Here is a 7,289-nt window from a genome sequence, read left to right as displayed (position 1 = left end):
TCAGCTTCTCAGAGGACCCAGAATAACATCAATGATGCTGAGAGTGGTTTAAGGGGGAAAATCAGGAGGATAGGGATTTGAGACTGGCTCATCCACACACAGCAGGTAAAGGGGCACAGTCATGGCAGCTAGGTGAGACACAGATGGTCCTTGGAACAAGGTAGTGGCTTAGTTAAAAAGATGTCATCAGTGGTGAGCTTGGAAAATGTCCTTGTGGAGGGGAATGCTGTGGCAAATTCAAGGATGCAAACATTTGAAAAACATGGGGGAACAGTGCGTAAAAGACTAGGGAGCTGGCTGGTTGCTACTAAATTGTGTTCTACTCTGCAGGAGGATAATGAGACAGGGAAGGTGTTTAAAAAGCAGTAATGGCTAAGTGTGAGAGTCATCAGGCCTCTATGGCAGCTTATATAGAAGCCCCATTACTTGTGACTAAGGAGCGAAACCAACTAAAGAGTATGCTGAAGGCCTAAATGTGAGACTCGCAAAGCTCCAGTCCAGGAAAGTCTGTTAGGTGGACAGGATCCTGGTGTGAAAACCTAGGACCCCAAAATGTGAGTGCTCCTAAGGATGAAATAAGTGCTAAAGGAATTGAAAAAGCAATTGATAAAATTATCCAATGGGTGCCCCTGAAGATATTGACTCTGCTGGCTCCCAAGCTAAGATTCAGGGTTAAATCCTAGTATAATCCAGCTGGAGACATGCTAGGCTTAGTAAGTGAGGAACGTGACCATATACTTAAAGACATGCAAGAATTAGCTGTTATATATCAACAGGAACCAGGGGACTACCCCAAGGTGGGGTTTTAAAGTTACTTGATCAAGGAAACCATCCTGACTGGATGAACAAGAATTTGTTGACTTGGGGCACTTTTTTGGGGACATAGGATTTAACATTCCAGGCGGGAACTTAGGATAGGGCAAACTCACCACTGTAATAGTTGTTAAAAGCCTGAAAAGAAAACAAAACAAAAAACCAAAAAACAATGTCCAACTCTTAGGGGAGAGAAACTGCCTAAATTTTCCTGGCAACTGGGACAGGAAGGAATAAGTAGACTGAGGGGTGAGGCATGCTGGCATAAATACAATACATAAGGCCAGGGGCCCAATTCTCTAAGGCAACCAGGGATGCATTGGCAAGAGAAACACAGCATCACTAAAAAGTCTAGTGGTAGCTTCTTCTGCAGGCTACAGGTCATCACAGAAATGGCCTCTTTAACAGCCATAAGGGATGATGTTCCCCCCTCATCCCACATTCATCCACCCAAGTAATGGGAGTCTGGTGGTGGCACTATCCAACAGAAGCCAGGAGACAACAATTACTGGATAACCAGCAAGGTCAGAGAGGCAAACAAGAAAGTTTGACCCATACGGAGGTGAGGATATGGTTAAGAGCACATTATGTCCCTAGGGGCAAAATACATTGTTGGTCAATAAGGGCGATGCTTCACATCTATTACTAAGACAAACAAAAATGGAGGTCAGGAGCTGAGGGCAGTCACCTTAATAAAACTCATGGTCCTTGCTCAGCTCCCACATGAGCCAATTTTCAGATCCAGAACCCACTAGTTGAAGAGGTGGCTGGGTCCCTAAGAGGAAAAACCCTGCAACACCATGTTAGGTATATACTGTGAAGCTCTCTCTAGCCCCTTCCTAAATGGACCTATGACCACTGATTTACTCTGCAGGAAAGGGGGAATATTCATACATTTGGAGCACTAGTGGACACAGGGTCTGAGGTGGCCTCAATATCTGGAGATCTAAAGTCTTATTACTGTCTCCTACCAGAGTAGGGGCCAATAGGCAGAGCCAGCTTCTCAGGCTGAGCATGTGACCAGTGCAGCCATACAAGGCCCCACACTTTGAAGGGTCTGAATGAGGAGTTTAATGTTTTGCGACTGCTGTCTTGAAACTCTTAATATTTTTTACCTTTGAATTTGTTTCACTAAGTAAAGTCCAATGGGACAATAGACCTCAGCATGACCCCACCCTCTCTGCTTCCCAAGGATGGGTTCTCTGCCACCTGCTTCCCTGCTTAATGGTCCTCTAGAACCGACCCAGCTGTCCTCTTATCTTTGCTGTTCTCAGACCTGGGAAGGACCTGAATTCGAGCAGAGTGGGTCAGGCGTAAGCCTCCCACAGCATCTTGGGGCAAGATGTGGAAGCAGCCATCCCTGCCTTGGCCTGAAAGTTATAGTGTATCTGGTGGGCAACAGGCCAAGGGGTAGGTCTTGATGGAGGAAAGACTCTTAGTCACCTTAATCCTGGTACCAACCATGTCCTAGGGCAGAGGTTTAAAGATCTTTGGGGGCTGCCTGTCTGCCATGAGCTGGGATGGTGGGCCTTGGGGAGTTAAGATGCCTAGTTTGACATCCTCATACCCTGCCCAGGGTCAGGACATGGCATATTAATCCAGTAGCTGGTGAGGGGGCAACCTCACAGCCATCAGGCCAGAGTGCAGAGGGGCACCCTCCTTTTCATGGCTGAGCTTGCACTCACCCTGCAAGTATCTCTGTGCCCAGCACAGTTGGCTGTGTCTGGGGGATCCTCTTTTTCTCCTTCCAACCTTCCCAAGTCTGTCTTATGTTTGCCTTTAATGGGCATCTTGAGGCACTCTTAGGGGCAAGCCATGAAATACCTATAATTGTGATGATTCTGCATACTAGTTGGATGCTCTGATATTTGCATTTAAAGCTGGCATGATGAATGGTAAAATTGATGCAATAATTTACAATTACGATTTTTATTTATTTACATTAAATAGCAAATAAAAACACCATGAAAAATTAAAAGAGGGCCCACAGAAGAAAGAAAAATCTTTATATGTACCTCAATGACACTTTTTTTCTGCTTTTTGAAATAAGGGGCCCTGCGTTTCCATTTTTCTCGGGCTTTGTCAGTCCTGCCTACAGAAGACAGGTAATAAATAAAATTCTGGTTAAAGTCTGACTCAAGGTAAGCCCACTGGGCTCATGGACACACCCAGTAGTAATTTTCTCAGTCCTTGTGTATATAATTGTAATTTATATATTTGGCAATCAGCGTAATCCCACATTAGATCTTTAGATTGTGAGGTAAGGATCATGATGGCAGGGAGGCAAAGAGAAAACCTCTGAAACTGCCCTCCACCCTACCAAGACAGTAAATCAAAAATAATCACATCCTTGGGGGAGTGGGAGATTAGTCTCCCCTTTAAACACTTAAACATTGCAGGAGCGGTGGTCCCATGTAATTTACCAGTGTAGACCCTGCAGAAAGCTGATAGATCCCGAAGATTGAAGACTATTGCACACTTAACAAAGTGGTAGCCGTGGCTCCGGTGGCTATGCCAGATATAGTATCCCTGCTAGAAGTGATTAATAAGACTTCAGGGATATGGTATGCCCCCACTTATTTGGTGAATGCATTCTTTTTCATTTCAATTTAAAAAGAGGATTAGAAATGGTTTGCATTCACATGGGAAGGATAATATTCATTTTCTCAGGACTATATCACCTTTGCAGCCTCTGTTGCAATACAACCTGAGGTGACTGGAGATTAGGACACTAGTCCATTACATCAATCACATCATATTGATTGGATACAATGGACAAACAGTGGCTAGTATGCTGGAGGTCCTGTTTAGGCATATGCAATCCAGAGGATGGAAGATCCACCATATAAAAGTTCAGAGTCTTGTCACTTCAGGGAAGTTTTCAGGCATCCAGTGATCCAGGACATGTTGGGATAGTCTTTCCAAAGTAAAAGACGCATTGCTCATTTTGTGTCTACTACTAATACTTAGTAGTGGTGATGATCTCCAGTTGACCCTGTATCTTGTCATCATTCCCTCAAGATCTCATTTCTAGGGCTAAAGCATCTGATTGGGCCAACATAGGTCAGGTGATCATTGTCTAGTGTTTGGCTTCCAAACAGTGAGATTCTGTCTTGGGGACAGTGGACTGGGATCTTTATTCATAAACAGTGTCATCTGGGTTCAAACCTTCATGCTTTTTAACCAAAGGTGCTGCACACACATGCACCATGGTGTGGAAAAAATGTGGGGCTGCACCATTCCAGCTGCCTAGAGTGATAAAAGGAAATGTCTTTCTTCATGGGGACATGCTCCTATTCCAATTTAAGAATAATTTTCTGACATTTAGTAACTCAAAAAAATGTCCACTCCATTAAGGCAGTTATTAATTCAACAGCTTTCATTATTAAACATCTGCTATATGCTCAATATTCTGCCTCTAAATAGAACAGATCCCTTAGGTTAATATGTACTACGAGTGGTTAAACCTACCTTCTGAATAGTTTGGACTGCAGAGGGTATGACATTTCTTGGTTTTGCCACTTCTGGCAATTTCACTTTGTGACTCCTATTTTTTTAAGCCAAACTTGGACTGATGACCTAGTTATATAATTCTCTGCCGCATATATGTGATGTATGAAGGGACAGGATCCCTGCATTATGATTCTCCTGCTGTAGCATGCCATAGGATTCATAGTGAAGTTTTTCCTACCCTGTTTCCTCCAACATCCTATCTGCCAGACATGTGGCTTATGGGCAGTGCTTATCACACTACAGCCTGAATATCCTGAGGATCTCTGTCTGCTTTGGGCCCCATTTAAAACTCACAGCCTTCTATGTCACCCAGTATATGAGCTGGAGCAGTATTCCTGTGTGTGGAATGTTTTGCCTCAAGAACCCAAGGAAGCTTACTGGTGTAATGCTTTGGACAACTTTTGGGGAGAGAGTGAGTTTCTAGCAGGGGCTGTCGGCACAGCAGTGAATGTCTGCTGATGATCTGATGGCCAGGGCAGTAGCAACATCCTAACTAGACTGATCTTGTACTAGCATTGGGCTTTCTCTTTATTCTCATTTTTTTTTTTAATTTTCGAACACTTATTATTGAGAGTCAGAGAGAGACAGGATGAGCACTGAAGGGGCAGAGAGAGGGGGAGATACAGAATCTTAAGCAGGCTCCAGGCTCTGAGCTGTCACCACAGAGCCTGATGTTGGACTCAAACTCACAAACTGCCAGATCATGACCCGAGCCAAAGTCAGATACTCAACTGACTGAGCCACCCAGGTTGCCCTAAGCCTCATTTTTTTTTTTGCCTTCCCATCTATTTCACGGGGTCACTAGCACATACAGTGTCTTTGCATGAATTTCCCAAAGGTATACCTCTCCTGGTAGATCATTAGAAAGAAAAAAACCTTTCTCCAAGCTGAACACAGCCTTCATTCTCCCTTATCCTGTTGTTTTCATCAGGATACAACCTGTACGATTCTACTTGATGGTATTAACTATGCAAAAACTATCCCAATCCATTTCTTTTCTACAGAAGTCAACAAGATTTGATTTAAATTTATGCCAGACATTGCTATGAATTCACCAAACTTTACTTCCTTTTCTTCCTGTGCACACAGCGGACTACATTTCCCAGCATGCCTCGCCGTTCTGTGGTTCCATATGATTGATTTCTAGCCAATAGGATATGGAAAGAAGTGAGGTGTTTCCAGGCCAGGGATAGTCATAAAAACCTCTCACATCACCAGTTCTTCTCTCTCCTTCCCCAGCTGATCACTGAGGTCACCTAGATGAGGGCAGATCCATAAGATGGGAGGAGCCCGAGCTCCTAGTTCTTGAATGAGTATGTAGAGCTGAGTCTCTCCCTACTCCACATGCCAAGAAATGAGCTTTTGTGACGTTAAAGCACTAATAGTCTTTGCTTGCCTGTTAAAGCAGTTAATTTACTGTGACAAATACACTATTTGCAAATAAGAATCCTGATTTGTCTTGGTCTCCCTAGGTTCCTGGAGACCAAACTTTATCCTGGTTTTATCATTTCAACTCATCAGTTTCTTAATAAAAAAAGAGATCTAGAGTTTGAAATGTATTTTCTGTTCCTCTAATACCTAGCCCATGTATGCCTATAAGGAAATTAAAGACAAAAGATTTTTTTAGAAACTGTAGTTCAATTAGCCTTGTCCCAGTCCCCTCTCCACCAGTACACTTTCCACAAAAAGAAGGAAACCAAGGTTTAGAAAAAGTGAAATAGTAGGAACTAAATGAGTATTCAATTGATTGCTATATAAAACTGCTGAATCTTAGTCCAGTTTTTCATATTCATTGATTCAGAAAATAAAGTTGGAAAAATGTTTCCTTTTGTCCTTCTATAGTTTCTCAATCAAAGGAACTTTAGTAGTCATCTATTGCTATGCAGCAAGTTATCTCAAAACTTAGTGGTTCCAAACTACATATTTATTATTGCAATTCTATGATCAGAAATCTGGACATAGGTTAGCTAGGTGTCTCTGGCTAAAGAGCTCTCATGTTCCAAAGGAAGAGGTTGGAATATTAAAATGTAGAAAGTTGGAGACCTCAGTACTGCAACCCAGGTGGTGGTGGTCAGCTAGTGCTGAGGTCTCTGAGCTCGGAGGTGGAGCTCTGCAGTGCTGCAGTCCAGGCCTCTTAGTGGGGACTGCCAGCAGCCAGTGCTGATGTCTCTGGGGGGATGCAGTGAGGCTGGTTTTCCAGGTATTGGAAACTGTCAGCTGGATCCAACTGGAAGAAACTGCTGCTTCCAGGGTGAAGAAGCAAGGTTGGGATGACATGGACAGGAATAAGAGACAAGCAGGATGAGGGAAATCTCTTCTTCTGCCAGTCTAATAGTCTCCCTCAAACATCCCCTATCTGTAGAGCCTAAAAGGAAGCTGCTAGCAAAGGAGGCATTTGGTTTGAAGAGTCTCAGCCCAATGTCTCAAAACAGGGTACAGAAGTGGGGGGTAGAGGAATGTGGGGCTGTATCTGAGAGACAATATCTTCATAAGTTGTAAATGGAGCCATCCTCAACACTGGTGGCAGTCATTTGGTATCTTTAATTTCCTTAAATGCTCCATTATAATAAGTGCTGACATTTCCACATCTCATTACAGTTTTTTTTTTTTGAGCCTGTTACCTCATCTAATCTTAAGAAAATGATAGGAATTACTCTTTTCCTGTGGAAGATAATGGCACCCAGAAAAGTTAAGAACTTGCCAAATGACATACAAAATATAAATGGTAGACTTGGGTCTCTCTGAATTCAAGTCCAGTGTCTTTTACTATACCGCACTGTCTTCTCAAAATCTGTATACAAAGTAAATAATCAATGATGCTATCTTTATTATTAAATCCTTAATCAGAAATTAAATCATGCAAGCATATTTAGTAATTATCACTTTAATTAACCTTGAGTGAGTTAAATTTCTTCCATTCATTTAACAAATATTTAATGAGCACACTTTATGCTGTGGAAGGA

The sequence above is a fragment of the Suricata suricatta genome, chromosome 8, assembly GCF_006229205.1.
Source record: "Suricata suricatta isolate VVHF042 chromosome 8, meerkat_22Aug2017_6uvM2_HiC, whole genome shotgun sequence".
NCBI lineage: Eukaryota > Metazoa > Chordata > Mammalia > Carnivora > Herpestidae > Suricata > Suricata suricatta.
This window is presented reverse-complemented; position numbering follows the sequence as displayed.